Source organism: Babylonia areolata, chromosome 20 (assembly GCF_041734735.1).
Source record: "Babylonia areolata isolate BAREFJ2019XMU chromosome 20, ASM4173473v1, whole genome shotgun sequence".
Lineage (NCBI taxonomy): Eukaryota > Metazoa > Mollusca > Gastropoda > Neogastropoda > Buccinidae > Babylonia > Babylonia areolata.
In genome coordinates, this window is record NC_134895.1 from 27,903,195 (window position 1) to 27,921,469 (window position 18,275).

The 18,275-nt window shown below is 41.6% G+C and overlaps 1 protein-coding gene across 2 annotated transcripts in view; it reads left to right on the forward strand.

The window, feature by feature from the left end:
* LOC143295366 (uncharacterized) overlaps positions 1-18,065 on the forward strand; it is a 378,847-nt gene extending 360,782 nt beyond the window's left edge. For both annotated transcript variants that reach the window (XM_076607023.1, XM_076607024.1), the window contains one exon: positions 16,757-18,065. The gene's annotated coding sequence lies outside the window, so the exon portion shown is untranslated. The remainder of the gene's footprint in view (positions 1-16,756) is intronic.
* Positions 18,066-18,275: the final 210 nt, after the last annotated feature.

Below are 18,275 nucleotides of genomic sequence, written 5' to 3' on the forward strand. Positions count from 1 at the left end.
CCCACATAAGATTTTGTTGGTGTTTTGTTGTTGTTATTGTGTTGTGGTGTTGTTGTTTTGTTTTGTTTTTTTGTTTTTTGTTTTTACTGATGTCAGTTTATTACATTCGTACTACAGACTAGAACTATTTTTTTGTGACAGTTTTGTTTGATACATTTCGAATTATTTCGACAGTGGAGACATGACCCTTTCCGTCTCTTTTGATTCATGTAACTGCCCATCTGTGCACCCGTTTTACAGATACAGATGACAATCACCTGTAGTGTTCCCTTGGCTTTTGTTAGAATATGTGATGACACATCCAGTTCATAAATCACGGTAGCATAGCTCTGAACACAAACTTTTACACGGTCATCATAGTTCGTTTCCCTCTGTCTTTGGTTTGATGTTTGTTCCGTAAAATTTGTCCATATTTATTTATTTATTTATTTATTTATTTATTTATTTTCTCAAGGCCCGACTAAGCGCGTTGGGTTACGCTGCTGGTCAGGCATCTGCTCGGCAGATGTGGTGTAGCGTATATGGATTTGTCCGAACGCAGTGACGCCTCCTTGAGCTACTGATATTGATACTGTCTCTAGATGGCAGGTTTATTAGAAATGACTGATGTTTTTACTCTTGGGGGTTGACTGGCACAACTGGTTTTACAACATTTAGTATGTGAAACAAATGTATGTGTACAAAATAAATCATTTCAAATGTAACCATGGGCCGAGTAGATTATTATAAAGGGTTTACAAATGAATTACTGAATTGCTGGGGGAAAAAGAGTGAAAAGATAGAACACTACTCGCACAGGCTAGGGCCATATAGAGGCCAGTCACAAAAAGGGTTTTCCATTGTTTTATTTCACAATATCAAGAGAAGAAGATGAGAAAGAAGAAAGAAGACAGCGCAGCGATGTGGCGAGACGATGGCCTTTGGGGCGACACACACTTACACACACAGGGTCAGTGGTCTACTTGCTTGCTATCACCACAAGCAAGCTCAGGTGAAAAGTGACCAGTGCTCACATGCTTCATTTATGCAAGTCTCACGAACTGCAAGGATCACACTGAGTGGCTGCAAGCAAATCGCGTCTGTTGGGCTGAATATTTGAATGATCTGTTTTTGTTGTCAGGTGCTTAATGATAGATTTCTAAATGATTCCTGAACTGATTTACGTCGGATTGGTCGCAAAACGAAGAGCTCAACACTACCTTTCTAATGAGTATAGAATGAAGTGTTGATATGAATTTATAACCTTGACCCTGGTACTGATAAGTTTTAACGAGTTTATCACTGAAAATTACAAACTGCGTTAAATCAGTATGACGTTGGCAAACACAAATGGAATAGATTTAAAGATGAAATTGCGACAGTTCTGCCAGAATATGATGTAGTTTTCTGATCTAATGGAAGAGATCATTAGTCACATAATGTGTGTCACAAACACACATTTCAACTTCAGCCAAGCCGTCAAGCAACGCCAGTTGTGAAGTAATCGGCTTTGCATCTTTTAAAAGTCTGATCTAATCTCATCCAAACACTATTATAGTGTTGTTTTAGTTTCCAAGTGATCACATAGAGACTTGGAGATTGTAGCATTATATGAGACGAAGGGAGAAAATGACGTAAACTTAGCGTCAGTTAAAATCTTTACACTGACCAAGATTAAACTAAAATCAAATATGCTTCTAACTGACTTAAGTGTGTGTGTGTAAGCACAGCAGACATAATCTGGCAGTAAATGATACATAGATTTGGTTTTATAAATGTTTTGAGCATTTGTTTAGAATGGACTTTGCATTTAAAGTTTGAAATGGTGTCGCGCATTTTATGCGTTAGTCATGGAAGACCGGTAGGTCAGCTGTAAAAAAGGCGTCTGCTATACAGCTTGTGTGTGAAGCAGTATTCATAGCCAACAGAGAGCTCTGCTACATTGACCCCTATCTTTTGAAATGCATCGTTCGCGATGGTTTATTAAAAGTAATTCTTGTAAGCAGACTTAATTAAGTATCAAACAATAATTTTTTAGTTGGGAAAGGGAGATAATTAGCCTGACAATAGATACCAAAGTGAAATTTGGAGTGACTGCAACATTTTTAAGAACAATACCATACTTTTATATTCAAAGTGGCATCAGCCAGGTTAAGCTATGAGTTTGAACTCAGTCCAATGCAAATGTAATGAACCTTAAGTAGTAAGGGGATTCATTTATTTGTTTAAATTTGGATAAGAGAATGAAAACATTTAAAAGAATAATCCGGGAACTTTTGGATTCTGTCGGATAAAGATCCTGTTGGTGACGCCACTTTTGTAACTGTGAACCAAATGGTATATGAAAGGGGCTACAAAAGAATGAGGACATGCAGTTCATTATGGACAGGTTCTCAACCTCCTGCAGGCACTTTGGACTCACCATCAGCCTCAGCAAGACCGAGTCCATGTACCAACCAGCTAGCTCACAGAACGCCAGTGCCCCCCCCCCCCCCCCCCCCCCCCCCCCCCGCCCCCTCCCACCCCCAACCCCCCCACCTGCAATCAATATTGATGATACAGAGATCAAGTCAGTCGACAAGTTTTGCTACCTTGGCAACACCCTATGCAGCAACGGAGCCCTTGATGCAGAAGTGATGCTGCGCATCGCCAAGGCCAGCTCCGCCTTTGGCAGACTCAACATCAGGCTGTGGAACAAAAAAGGCATCAGGCTCAGCACCAAAATCAAAACATACAGAGCTGTTGTGCTGACCACCTTGTTGTACTGCTGTGAAACATGGACGACGTATCGCCGTCACATTCAACAACTTGAGCAGTTTTACATACAGAGCTGTTGTGCTGACCACCTTGTTGTACTGCTGTGAAACATGGACGACGTATCGCCGTCACATTCAACAACTTGAGCAGTTTCACCAGAGATGCCTACAAAAGATCCTCGGCATAAAGTAGCAAGACAGGGTCTCCAACCTCCAGGTCCTAGAGAGGAGCGGCCTGCCCAGCATCGAAAGCCTGCTGATCCAGTGCCAGCTACGCTGAACAGGACACGTTGTCCGCATGACAGACAGCAGGATCCCGAAGATGCTACTGTATGGCCAGCTGAAGGGAGGCCACCGCAAACTTGGAAGACCCTGCAAGCACTTCAAGGACACCTTGAAGACAAACCTCAAAGCCTGTGACATAAAGATCGCTTCCTGGGAAACTGATGTCCTTGACCGCTCTCGCTGGAGGATGCTGTGCTCTAGTGGCATAAAGACGTTTGAAAACAAGAGAACACAGGCCATTAAGGAGAAGCGTAAGCGAAGGAAGCAGGGCTCAACTTCTGGAGATATTTTCCCTTGCAACACCTGTGGGAAGTGCTGCACATCCAGAATTGGCCTCTTCTCCCATATGAGGACACACACCGACAGATAAGCCTGCATGCCTACTCATCCGTCGGTCCGATGGGAGGCTCCATCATTACAAAAGAATTACGGAATTCAACAGGATATAAAGAGTGAAAGGATGGAAAGCTCCTTGCACAGGCCAGGAACATATAGAGGCCAGTCACAAGGGGTTTTTCTATTGTTTTATTACAATATTATGAGGAGTAAAGAAGAAGAGAAGAAAGAAGATAACAAGACAGTGCCTGTAAAAGACACAAACAACAAATGTCATAAGTACAACACGTCAGTAATTCAAGTGGATAGTGAGTCACGTATATTTATTACAATGGAAAGACTATCACTTGGTTTGGAATAGGCAAGAACATAGCATAACACGATGCATATTTGTGAAGACCAAACACTCACAGCAAATGACATTTCTAATACATTTAAACAGTGTAGTTAAAGTGGATAAAGTTAAACTGATTTAGTGAAAGCACACTGACATTTAGTGAAAGCCCACTGACAGTATAGATTTAAGTAAAGCTCATTTAGATATAATCCAACACTATCTTGTAATCACCACAACAGAATACTATGCACGCATCATAGGGGCCTGGGCACACTGTCACTGTGTGATTGGTGGTACTGAGAGTCAGTGTAACACACTGTAGCAGTACAACTGATATCAGCATGTGAAATAATACATGAATAATAAACAAGATAATAGAATAAGTGGCTCTGATGTCAAATAATGGCAAACTGAGAGACCAGACAGCCAGTGCTCAATACAAAGATTGGAAGAACTATCGTGGCTTGGCCATTAAGTGCATTCAGCTGAAGGCCAGTGTAACAGGCCAGATCTTACCCTGGCCAGAGTTTACCCCCGTAAGAACTGGCCTAGGCCAGAGTTTACCCCCGTAAGAAGTGGCCTGGGCTAATCTTACCCGGGGTATAGTTTGGCCTAGGCCAGTTTATATCCTCTGGGCCATTTCTTACCCCCTCTCTTTTTCTCTGAAATACAATGATATTTGAAGAGTGCCAAGATTGACAACATTAGAATGAAGGGTATGTGAACTGCGAGGAATATATTTCACACAATATTTATTACCAATGGACTTTTATTCAAAACCGGAAAGTAATCAATAAACTTGTTGCTTGGATAAAACTGTTGTCTTATTTGCAGTTAAAATTTTCGATATGGAACACCTATTTTAATTGATATTATCTTTGAACATGAAGTTCGTTCCTAGAGACGTTCAGTCACTCTGATGTACAGTGATTGCCTTTGATGAATTATGCTTAGTAATCTTGAGTTGGAAAATAGAAAGAGGGAGACGTAGTGGCACACCACGAGAGTTGCGGTTATGCAATGTTTGCAATATGGCTTTGATTGGGGATGAGTTCTATTTTATAATGGAATGCACAAAGTATAATGACTTCCGAAACAAGCGTGTGCATGAAAAATATTTGTCTCTGAAGTCGGTTTTCATTTTTGTTTTTTGTTTGTTTGTTTTTTGTTCATAGGAAGCATTTGGAATTTGTTAGCTATAAGTACGTTTATCAAATTTGCACATTCAAATGCTAATTGTTATTTGAAACATATTTGCGTTTTCTTATTAAGTTATAGTTATACACACACACACACACACACACACACACACACTCCATGAAATGAGGGTTTAGCGGTTTATTTTGCAGATAATTTGGGGGGTCAGCTTTATGTTCCCCTAGGTCTATGTTCCCCAAAATTTTCCTTCAGCCAGCTACAAATTCCTACAGGACTATATACCCCCAGCTCTATGTTCCCACGGGTCTATGTTCCCCTAAATTTACGTTTTCTGGGTCTTTGTTCCCCCAGGTCTTTGTTCTCCCAGTCTATATTCCCCAAAATACGTTTTCGGTAGGTCTATTTTCCCCCAGGTCAATATTACTCCAGGTGTATGTTCCCCCAGGTCTGTATTCCCCCCAAGTCTGTGTTTCCCTAAACATATGTTTGTTTAATCATACATACACTTTTGGGTGCTTGTCAGCAGTGGTCAGCAGTAGTCAATGGTCAGCAGTCAATAGTGGTCAGCGGTGCTCAGTGGTGGTAAGTGGTCCATAGTGGTCGGCGGTGGTCACTTAGTCAGTGGTGGGCAGTGGTGGTCTGTGGCGGTCAGTAGTGGTCAGTCATGCTCACCGATAGTCAGTAGTATGTAGTGATCAGTGGTCGACAACAGTGGTCAGTGATCTGTAGTGGTCAGTAGTTGTCCGCGGTTCTCAGCGGTGGTAAGTGGTGGTCAGTGGTGCTCTGTGATTGTGGTCAGCGGTGGTCAGCAATATTCAGTGGTAGTCAGCGGTAAGCAGTGGTCAGTAATGGGCAATGGTGGTTATTAGTGGACAGTGATGTCAGTGGTTAGCAGAAGTCAGTGGTCAGTGGCGGACAGTGGTGATCTGTGGCGGTCACGGTCAGTAGTGGTCAGTCGTGCTCAGCAGTAGTCAGTGGTATGTAGTGTTAAACAGTGGTCTTAGATCTGTAGTGGTCAGTAGTTGTCAGTGGTTAATGGTGGTCAGTAGTGATCAGTATATTGTGGTCAGTGGTTCTCAGCAGTGGTAAGTGGTGGTCAATGGTGCTTTGTGATTGTGGTCAGTGGTGGTCAGCAGTAGCCAGTGGTGGGCAGTAGTAGTCAGTGGTTAGCAGGTCAGTGGTGGTCAGCAGTGGTCAGTTGTCAGTAGTGGTCAGAAGTGGTCAGTAGTCAATAGTTAACAGTGGTCAGTTCTGGTCGGTCTGCGGAAAGCAGTTGTAAATGATCAGCATTGCTAGTGGTCAGTGATGGTCAGTTGTCAGTAGGGGTCAGTGGTGGTCAGTGTTCAACAGTGATCAGCGGTTGTCATTAGTGGTCAATAATGGTAAATGGTCAGTATATGGTGGCCAGCACTGGTCAGTGGTTAGTGGTGGTAAGTGATTAGCAGTAGTCAGAGCTCAGTTGTGGGCAGCAGTGGGCAGAGGCCAGTGGGCGGTAGTAGTCAGTGGTCTGGAGTAGTAAGTGGTGGTCACTGGGTAGTGGTTGTCTGTGATCAGCAGTGGTAAGTAATGGTTAAGAATGGGCAACAGTATGGTGAAATCCTACTAAAACACATTCAAAGTGATGCAAGCTGAATTCTGATAGTGGTCAGTAGTGGCCATGCAGCGGTCAAACACCTTCAAAGACAAAATGCACAGATGTGACAACATAATGCAGCCTGAGCGCTTCTGTTGTCAATAATGTTCAGCAGTGGGGGAACATAGATAAGATAAGATAAGAATAACTTTATTATCCCCAACTGGAGAAATTTGGTCAGGTGCATTATCACAATATAGACAAGTAAACAACATGGGGACCATAACTGTAAAAGTCAACAACAGCTTTTACGAATATTACGAAGATACAAATGTAAAAAATATCACATATACCGTTTCATACATACATCCACACACTGCAGGTAATAACTAGTATTCTTAATGTAAAAACTGAAAGAATTAAGAAACATTATTTGAATATAATTATAAACATAGCCTACTATACTGCACATTGATTATAATAGACAGATAAGATAAGAATAAAGATAAACCGCAGCCAGATAATCAGCGCACACCCGCACCCACCCACCCCACACACGCAGATTCCTTGATTAAACAAGAGTAATAAACATATATTCTCAAATAAAAGCATTTCACATATTCGCTTTTAAAAACATTGCAATTAATTATTACATCGTAATTATTAACAGAAATATATTTAGAATATGGACGTTAGCATTAGACATATTCCATTGTACATTCATCCTGCATATTGCACATTATTCCTCCAACATGGGGACCTTAGACCTAGGGGAACATAGACATGCTCCATTGCACTGCATGTCAACTAGGTCACTGTTAACCTCTTTGGTATTGTCTGAAAGTGAGTATGAGGTGAGTAGGCGTGACACTGGCAGGCATGGCACGTGAAGGACGTGTGTGTGTGTGCGTGCACGCGCGTGTGTGAACATAGACGCTAAGGTCAACAACAGGATCGCCAAAGCCAGCGCCACCTTTGGAAGACTCCGTGAGAACGTCTGGGAGTGGAGACGGCTCCGCTCTACCACTAAGCTGAAAAAGGTCTACTGTGCAGTGATCCTTACCACCCTCCTTTACGCCAGCGAGACCTGGACTGTCTGCAGCAGACACGCCAAACAGCTCAACCTGAGCTGTCTCTGCAGACTCCTCCACATCAGGTGGCAGGACAAAGTCCCCGATACGTAAGTCCTGGAACGAGCTGGCCTCTGCAGCATCTAAACCCTTCTGCAGAATGTCCAAGCCAAGTGGGCTGGACATGTGGTCAGAATGTCAGACAGTTCTAACCAGCTGCTGTGTCAGGGCAAGCGCTCAGTTGGAGGACAGAAGAAACGCTACCAAGACTGCCTCAAAGCGTCCCTCAAAGTCCTGGGCGTCGACATCAACACGTGGGAGGCACTTTTTTTTTTCTTTTTTTTTTGTGTGTGTTTTTTTTTTGCTGCCCCATCATCTGCACCATTTCAGTGGCATTACTCCCACGCCGCTCATTTAGAGTCCCCCATACACGGCCACACCCGGGTTCGTCCATCGCAGTTCCAGCGTTGGCAGTCCACAGGGAACTATCGATGTTAGGTCGCCAGGAGGCCACACACCAGAGGAGACCCTGCACTGCTGCTGAGTCACTTCGGTGGTGTTCAGTGGTGCCTGTTCTGTTTTAACGTACTTAGGACACCACCTACTAAGCCCCCTACTAACGACAATAATGGCTCAGTCGCGGAGCCAGACTGAGTGAGCGTCCCTCCCAGAGTGGAGACCGCCACCACGTCCCTCAAACAACAGCCACCCATGAATCTGCCAACACTGACGACATTGACAGGACTCACCCCAAGCACGGAAGTGGAGGGGTATCGAAACTGAGGTCACCATGAGAGCAGGGCATGAAAGGCCACTGACTTTGAGACAGTACTTTTTTTATATATATATTGATGACGATGAAGGAGGAGGAGGATGACGATGATGATGGCGATGTTGCTATGGAGGTCCATTTTGGTTTGGGACTGCGTGACAAGGCTGTACTCCACGCTTCCTGTCATAATGATATCCCGGCGTTAACCAGGCCCGAGAGATGCAGACACTTGCAGTGTTGGTCAGGTAATTAGAGCAACACACCCAAAGACGCATCCTTGAAGTGGATGACACTCGACTGTGTGGTCCCAGTCTCCCCATTTAAGCCCACAGCACACTCAACTCTGGGTAGGAGCCGGCCACGGGCCGAAAAACCCACCTCCGCTGGGATTCGAACCCGCGTCCTCCCAGCCGTCAGTCCGCGACGCTAACCACTTCGCCACGGCGGCTGGTCACGTGGGAGGCTCTTGCTCTGGACAGTCCAGCTTGGCACAGCATAATCACCACAGAAGCCCGTGCAGCTGAAGCCAGGCGCATCACCGAAGCGCACCGAAAACGTGCTGTGCGCAAGGCCCGAGCAGCATCCACTGCCACAACAGCACCCATTCACTTGTGTCCCACGTGTGGGCGAGACTTCAGGGCCCGGATTGGCCTCACCAGTCACCTCTGGACCCACATTCACCAGTCTTCCATCTGACTCTTGAAGCCATGGTCATCTTAGAATCCGAAGGACGAACATCATCACAACACTTTTTTGACGAACATCATTACATCACTTTTTTGCATCAATTGCAAATTCCAAAGTTGGAAGGAGTTATATAAATTCCCATTATTATTATTATCATCATAATCATCTTTAATGTAAATGTGATACAGACTGGTTGAAATGGCCTAGGCTGGTTTTTACCCAGGATAAGAAGTAGCCTAGGCTACTTCTTACCCGGGGTAAGAACCAGCCAGCGATAGGTTTCGGCCGGTTACACCGGTGCTCTATATTTTAATTTCTTCGGGATGAAGGGATAAACGCGCGGGGCTAGTGAAGCCTAACCTTCATCAGTGTGACTAAATGAGAAAAGAATACGTCATTCCTAGGATGTTCTAGAACAGTGGATAGAGACGCCACTGACTGACGTTCGAAAGAATGAAATGGAATACTGCTAACAAGGCTATTATGACGACATGGTGATAACTTGCGTCAAACAAGACTGAGACCTGTGACTGAACAACGCAATTCTTCTGACAAAGTTTACCAACTTGAGACAATTTGAACATACTCATATGAACACAAGTAATGTGTCAAAACTTACAATTTATAAATCGTCAACACATTTATAACAGAGTACTTACAGTAGAATGTGAGGCAGCTAACTGTGTGCGACACGCTCGATGTCAACTTTGCAGAGTGGCGACCAGGAAAGTGACCGGCTGGACGCTGGACGCCTAACAGCTTTCTTTTCAATTTTTTTAATAGCGTGACGACACACGAGTTACTTCAACTGGTCAGTGGTTGGACACCATCACTGTAGCAAAATTGTCATCCACTTCACAGCATGTGCTGTGAGTTTAACTATGGTTATCGCTAGCCGAGTGCTTGGCTACACAAATGAAATCTTTAAGAATATATATATATGCACAGGACTATTTATCAAACAAAATGAGCCTGTTTGTTGATCCTGAATCAGATGTCCCTGTGTGTGTGTGTGTGAAGTGGTAAACTTCAACTCTTGTCATTTCCCAGCAACTGCAAATGATCAACATACAGGTGCTGGCAGGATCGTAGATATCTATGAACATATCCAGTCTAAAAAGGTATTAAATCTCTGCATGCACTTTTCAGTACTGGGGTTTATTAAACCTTCTTTAGATAAATGAAACGGTTCTTAGTCAAGATCTGAAGGTTTTTACTAGTACCTAAAATATAATGAGATTTACAGAAAACAGAATGCCAAAGGGAGGCAAATCACACATAACTTTAAAACGGCAATTGTGTCCCAAACTAAGAGAATTGACATCACATAATTTGCTGACACTGACCACAATGAATCTTATATTGTTATTCACGCCTTCTCCCTCTTTTTTGATTGGAGTTGAAGGTGTCGTGCAGCTGGCACATAATTCACAGGAAAAGAAAACACCACCTACCGGATGCAGAAATAGTGACGTACTAGTAACGTGACGCACTTGTAATGTGACGATAGCATGCCCTCGAGTCATGTTGAATTCAGTCAACACCGTTTGCTGAGCAGCTGCCCGATTGGGAACTTTTAAGTGGTATATTCCCGCTTGCCAAGAACCTATAGAAAATTGGTTTGTTCTATTCATTATGTTATGCAAATCCTCGAAGTTTAGTCGCATCAACTAGGTTTCCACCTCAGTTATTTCGACAGCCTCCGTTGGCTGTCACGTGGTCTAGTTGTTGTCTTTGGCGCTTTTCAAAAGATGGTATTGCGAAAATGGGACCGATTGTTGTTCAGACACCGATGCAAGCGACGTGGCATTTGTCGCATGTGGCGACTGTTTCTTGTGCAAATTGACTGTTTGCCGCATGAAACAATCCTCTGATACCGGTGTTCCATGTAAGATGGGCCTACTCACTATTTTGTGTCAGTTTTGCCAACTGTGGCTGATTCATGATCTAATGTCCATGGGCGACATAGATACCTGACTGCACAATGTAGTTCTCGATTTCTGAATGTCGTACTTACGTTTACGATTGAGCAATACTATAAAACCTCTGCAAATAGCTCACAAACAAATATAGCTGCCACAAAAATACAGTTATCAACATATTTTATTTGTTTTTGTTTTCGGTTTTAATTGCAAACATAAAGACATACATTCAAGCCTGTTTATCCTTCCAAACTGTTTCATTATTTGCAATTTTTAATAACAATATACCAAAAGCTTTCCAAATAGCACTGTGCCATTCCAGTACTGCAGAAATGACCAGTTGCTGTTTGTGGTGGTGTTTCTGGGAAAATTATTAAGAATCACGCGTGAGTTATGGAAGGATTTATCCTTGTAGTTTTCTGTGTGGGGCGGTATTGGTGAAGGGAGGGACGTCGACGTTGGTGGCCAAGTCAGTAAGTCTGTATAAAGCAATGGGTGTCAGACAAGAAGGGCAATGTAACTGGCGCACCGTTTAGCCAGATTGTCAGTGATCACGTTTGTTCACATGTTGTGTTCTTCATGCCACCATTATCCGTGATGTACAGCGTGTGTTCTGTCTGGCCCTGACACCGTGATTGTCACAAGGGAAAATAGCTCAGACTTGGCCTGTACTTCTGAAGTCGCTGTTTCTGTTAATGACAGGTACAGATAAGATAATAATGTGTGGGACTTCCGTAGGCAGCAAAAAATGTGAATGGACATCAGGTGCCTTACTTTACCAATACACTCGTACCTGGTCCTGCTATGTTTGATGAAGGGTGACTATGAAGGGGAGAAGAACGGCGTCAGTGACAGTGAAAGATAAAAAGAGAATTTTACCATGAGACGGAAGTCAGACGACCAACAGAGAAAATTCCGTTGCCCAATACTTAGCGTAAAATGACAGAATTCAACAATGAGCTACAACACCTGTTGATTCCTGATCTTGAATTTAAAACAAAAGCGTTGCGACATATCGTTTCTGTTATGGTATTCAGGCGTACTCGATTTTTTACAGGGTTGTTTATCATGGGAATGATCATCATGTGTTTTAAAAATTCTGTTGGCAACAGTTTGCTTGAAAATGGCTTTCCATCTGTGTCTGCTTACACCCTGTATTTCGCAGCGTATGATGTGTGAAAAACAATCGCGGAAAAGATAGATTTACAATCTTTCCATCAATGAATGAAAAAAGGCGTTGAGCTCCAAATGAGCTCTTTGGCCATGTTTTGTTCTTCGTGTTGTTGAAATTCATCCACACCACACACTTGTCTGCTAATCGTTCGTTTGCGTAACACAACGGGCATTTTACAAATCGGACTGCCATCTCTTTTTGCCATTCATTTAGCCCGCAAGCACTTTCAAAAGAGCGAATCCCTGCATTATGCTTGTTACCTCACACTGTGGTTTCAAAATCAATACATACAAAGGCAATAAATGGACATATCGTGAGAAAACTACATCATCGAGCAGAAACAAACGGAATCCATGTAGGGCCTTTTAGTTAATTTGAATAATGTCATCCATAATTATAAATTGTTTCCACACACACACACAATTAAAGAAAGCTCAACAAAACGTCATGTTGTCTTTCCCATTCCTCGGTATTGTGTCAATGCATGGCCCATAAGCCGTTGGACAAATGAGATTCTTTTACGTCTTCTGTACCTGTTCACAGTGTGCTGCAGAGTGTAGCCTTTTTAATTTTGTAACTGATGAGGGTGATAATACAATACTTATATGAACAATATGTGCACTCTAGCTCTTGATGACAGAACTTTGTTATATGCTTTCTTCCACATTGTACATTATGGCATCAACCAGTTCCAACAGATGCAGAAACTGCAGGAAAGTTGAGCAACACTGTGAAAGATGTGTCCGTGAAGTGGATGAGGCATTCCCGACTGAAACACGGTGAGGGGTATACATTCCCATGGTGACGCCGAGGCTGATCATGGGTATCGATCCCGCGAATACCCAGTCTGTGATGTCAACCGCACCACTACAGCTGGGTTTGGCGCAGCTGGATCTAGACGTTTGTTGGGTAAAAGGGGATGGGTTAGTATAGTCTCAGGAGCCAGCAACGATGGGTGTGCGATTTGTGTGCGATAAAACTGTGTGGCTCATAAAATTTCTTTTGTGTAATTCTCTGTCGTGGAGGACAATCCATCATCCCAACGGTGTTATAAGTCCCTTCTTTTCCGCAATCACCACCGGCTGTATTTTACGACCTCGTTAGGATTCTTCCATTCCGGATGTTCCTTCCTTTCAGTTCTTCGCATCATTTCATCGTTTGGAATTTGTGGGTAAAGCCATAAGATGCGTTCGAACACTTTTGCTGGCAGTGAAGAGCATTCTAAGGGATGTTTTCCTTCTTGAAGTCCTCATGTTTGAAAGATATTTATGCGTGGGGACTGTCGCTGAAGGGACGTGATGGCCGTCACCGTTCTGTCGTCAGTATGGGCTTAGTTGGTGGTGTCCTACATATGATGAATCAAAACACAAACTACCGAACACTAACGAAGTGACTCGGCAGCAGTGCAGGGTCTCCTCTGGAGACTTAATTATAGGGAAAAAAAACATGTGGATTGCCGGCGCTAAGTATACCTTCCGACCAATCCAGGGCTGTGGCTGTGAATTAGGCACTCGGGAAGAGCGATGTAAGATAAGGCTCATTCCAATGAAATTGTGCAAATGGTGGGGCAGAAAAAAAGGGAAAAAATGCTTGTGTCAACAAATGAACTGTTTGCTGGTGTTGTCGTTCGCAGCCTGTCTTGTTGGTGTGGTGCAGTGTTATGTTGTTAATGTACTGTGTCTAGATTTTGTTCTCACATTAATTACGTTGTTCTTGTCTTGTGAGCACAAAACCTCCCACCCCCTCCTCCCCCACCCCGACTCACTCTTGATCAGCATACACGAATATTATTATTTATACTTACAAACAGCTAGATATTAACCATGCCTCTGCATGTTGGGACTTAGCGAGTAAAAACTGCTAAAAAAAAAACCTCTAGAAAGTTTGTACCGACATTTTGTCGAACTAATACTTCTTAAATCCTCGTCTATACAAATTAATGAATACAAGGAACTTAACATTCCGCCCTTCCATCTAAGATGTCGCTTCAACAGAGGTGTCTTCATGTGTAAAATAATGAAAAACATCTCAACATCTTGTCTTAATGAGAAATTCACAGTAAGGAACATTCGAAGAAAAAATAGTAGGTATATATACACACCCCTCGCCCAAGAAAGATACCTTTTTTTCATTACTTACCTATTCGGGTAGTTAGTTATGGAATGAAATCTTTGCTTATCTAAAAAGACAAAAACAATCTATCCTCTTTTAAGAAAGCTTACCACAGGTTCTTATTTAAAATTCATGAACAGATAAAGTCTTTTATGCATTTTAATTGAAGGAAAATTATGTATTTTGCTCTCTCTCTCTCTCTCTCTCTCTCTCTCTCTCTCTCTCTCTCTCTCTCTCTCTGTAGTCTTATCTGTCTCTTCCCTTCCTCTCTCCCCCTAATCATCAGAAGTGTACAATTATACTGTTATATTCTATTTTGCTTTTTGATTACTTTTTATTTCCTTTTTTTTCAGTTTTGTAAGGTTTATATTTCTTAGTTTTGCTTTTAAGACATAATTTACAGTTTTGCAAGTTGACATTTTTTTGGTGGAAAACAAATAAGATAGATTTTTTGTCTAAATTGTTATTTCAAAACGATCATTTGACTTATTTCTCAATCTCTTGAGTCAGGGTTATGATCTCTTCAAGTGTTTTTCTTTCTTTCATTCTTCCTTTCTTTTTATATTCTTCTGTTGTCGTCTTTTTCCTCCTCCTTCATTTTCCTCTTGTTCTTTTTTTTCTTTTTCTCCTCTTTTGTGAGGGCAAGGTGAAAAGAAGCTTGTAGTTTTATCAATAAAACCCCTCAATAAAACATTCAAGTTTGAATTTCCTCTCTCTCTCTCTCTTCATTCATTCATCCTCTGTCCTTTCCCCTCTCTGATAATCATCATATTCATCATGCCTTTCCATATCTCTTTAATTTTAATTGGAATCCATTGAGATTTTATTTCAAAATACCGAGTTCTGGTTACTTGTGTGGACAGTTGTGTGTGGTGGAATTGTTACTGTGCTCCTCCTTTTAGCCCTGCGCCAGATGTTCGAAGAATCCTCACTAGTATTAACATTTGACGACGAATGTACATGAACTTTCTTCAGTGCGAATTTTCTGATCGCTGAAGGTAAGAAATGTATGTGATATGACATTTGTTTGATAATTTGATGGTTTCACACACACACACACACACACACACACACACACACACACACACACACACACACACACACAGACTCACTCACTCGTGCGCGCGCGCGAATACCACTGCTTGTGAATACTTTTATATAAAGTATGCACAATAAAACATGCCTTTGCTGGTTTTTATATAGTGTGTGTCTGTGCATCTGTGTGTGTGTGTGTGTGTGTGTGTGTGTGTGTGTGTGTTTTGCACGCACGCTCGCGCTTCAGAGCGCGATGGTTCGTCAGTCCGTGGCTGTTTACATGCGCTGCGTGCGTTTTAGTCCTTCAGCCAGCCCCTCAAATCAAGGGGGTCGGTACCACTCATAGTGTTATCATATATTTTTGGAGTCGTCTATGTCCCTAGATGTCAGAAAATCATGATGATGTTGTGAACGTGGCAGCTTTCTGCCTGTTATCACGTGATTTCTAACCCCACCCTACCGCGTCTAGAACGCGCACCGTGATCAAGCTCTGTTCTCCCAGAGCCTAAACCATTGAAGATAGAAAAACCATTATTAACAACAACAAAAAAAGATGTATAATGGCATGCTAAACAACTTTTGTTCTTATAAGTATATCAATTATTATTTGCTCGTGAAATGTAGTGGCGTTTTGAGGATTTCGTGACATATTCACACAAAATTCGGCATGTCGTCTTTTGTCAGAGCTAAATAGTTAGATATAGGAAGACACTTTATGAAGCAAAGCGAAGCGCATTGGACTCGTGAACAACTTTTATTCTCATAACACTATCAAAATGTTGATCGTTTTGGAAAAGTAATCACTTTTGTGAGTGTCATCAAAGATTACGCAACACGACAAAATTCTCAGTTTGTGTTCTTCCCTGCCTAAATGGTTGCAAAGAAAAAAGTACTACTAAACAAGAAGATGTAGAATAGCACGCAAAACAACTTTTGTACTTCTTTTGTACTTATACATTTATCAAAATATTATTTCGTTCATGAAATGTAGTGCCGTTTTGAGGATTTCATGACAAAATTCACACAAAATGCGGCACTTCGTCTTTTGTAAAGGCTGCCTAGAAAGATATAGGAAGACATATTTAGAAGCAAAACGAAGCGCAAGGGACTTGTGAACAACGTTTGTTCTAATAAACTATAAAAATGTTAATCGTTTCGGAAAAATTATGGCTTTTGTGAGTTTCATTAAAAATTACGCAACACGACAAAATGCTCAGTTTGTCCAAGTCGGGGTAATGCTCTGCCTAAATGGTTGTAGATGTAAATATACAGGTAATTGCTAAACAATCAGATGTAGAATAACACGCTAAAGAAAGTTTGAGCAGAAATAGATGAAAGTCAAAGTAAAAGACACTGCATTTTGACCATAGGCACACATGCAAACTGGGGGAGGGGCAAAACGGAGACAATACTTGAAGAGCTAAATCTATTAAAGGTAAATCAAACAGCAACCTTTGTTTTTATCATTTGATATGTGAAATTATCGCACATTCCTATGATATAGTGATTAACATGAAGAAAGTAAAATCTAAATTTTTCCTGTGTTTGTGTCTGTTTCAGACGGCGTCAGAGGGCAGTACTGACCACCAGAAGTACTTCTGATTGATAAGGATCCAGTACCATCATGGCAGAAGCTCCGCCTGAAGGAAGACCCGGATTAAAGTCTTCAGCTGACCAGTGTATCATCCACCAACAGACTTACAAATGTGATGAAAATGAGTCTGATTTCTCCAAATCCATTCCAATCATGGGAAATTTTGCTTGCAGCGGCTAAAATAAGGAATCATGCACCTGTGCTGGATGCTGCCAAGACGGTAGTTAGTATGGAAGTTCCAAAAATAAAATGCCATAGGTACTGCAGAACTGTCTTCACTATGAAACATACTTTGAACAGCCTGAAAAGAAAAGCAGAGGAACCAGTTCAACCACGTGAGGAAGCTTCGCAGACAAAGCGGCAAAGTCGAGAACCATCTTCTACTTCAAGGGTTCTTCCAAAACAATGTATATTTTGTGAAAAATCTTCGAAGTATTTGAAAAAATCCAACACAAGAGAACAGTTAATACAGGCAAAAGAAATCTGCCACGTTCACAACATTATCATGATTTTCTGACATCTAGGGACATAGACGATTCCAAAAATATATAACACTTGCCACTATGAGTGGTACCGATTAACTTGCTGGCTGATGGACTATTTATGATTGTAACTGTCCAAAAGCTAAAGGTACGTGCACGCCCCAGGTAGGGCCGATTTGCACTGCTGTGATGATGTATTTAGCATCGGTCGATAAACCGTTGCTTTGTACTTCCACAATAAATCAATGATTGCAGTTCGTAACTCAGGATTATTCGAAGACAAGACACATTCATAGTGAATTTGTATTTACATATAATTGTCGGCGTTGTTGTAAACTTAGCAAAAATGAGTGTTTAGTAATCGTTTTCAGTTATAAAAGTTTTGCTACAAAACAGATCTTACTTCTATCTTTTTAAATAAGAATAAGAATAACTTTATTATCTCCAAATGGAGAAATTCGGTCAGGTGCATTATCACAACATAGACAAGTAAACAACATGGGGAACATAAATGTAAAAGTCAACAACAGCTTTTACGAATATTACGAAGACACAAATATAAAAAAAATATCACATACACCGTTTCATACATACATCCACACACTGCAGGTGATAACTGGTGTTCTTAATGTAAAAACAGAAAGAATTAAGAAACATTATTTTGAATATAGTCATAAGCATAGCCTACTTTATTGCACATTGATTATAATAGACAGATAAGATAAGAATAGATATAAATTGCGGAAAACCACAACCAGATAATCAGCACACACCCGCACCCACCCACCCCTGACTCACCCCACACACGCGGATAACTTGATTAAACAAGAGTAATAAACATATGTTCTCAAATAAAAGCATTTCACATATTCGCTTTTAAAACATTGCAATTAATTATTACATCGTAATTATGAACAGAAATATATTTAGAATATGGACGTTAGCATTAGACATATTCCATTGTACATTCATTCTGCATATTGCACATTATTCATCCTACATA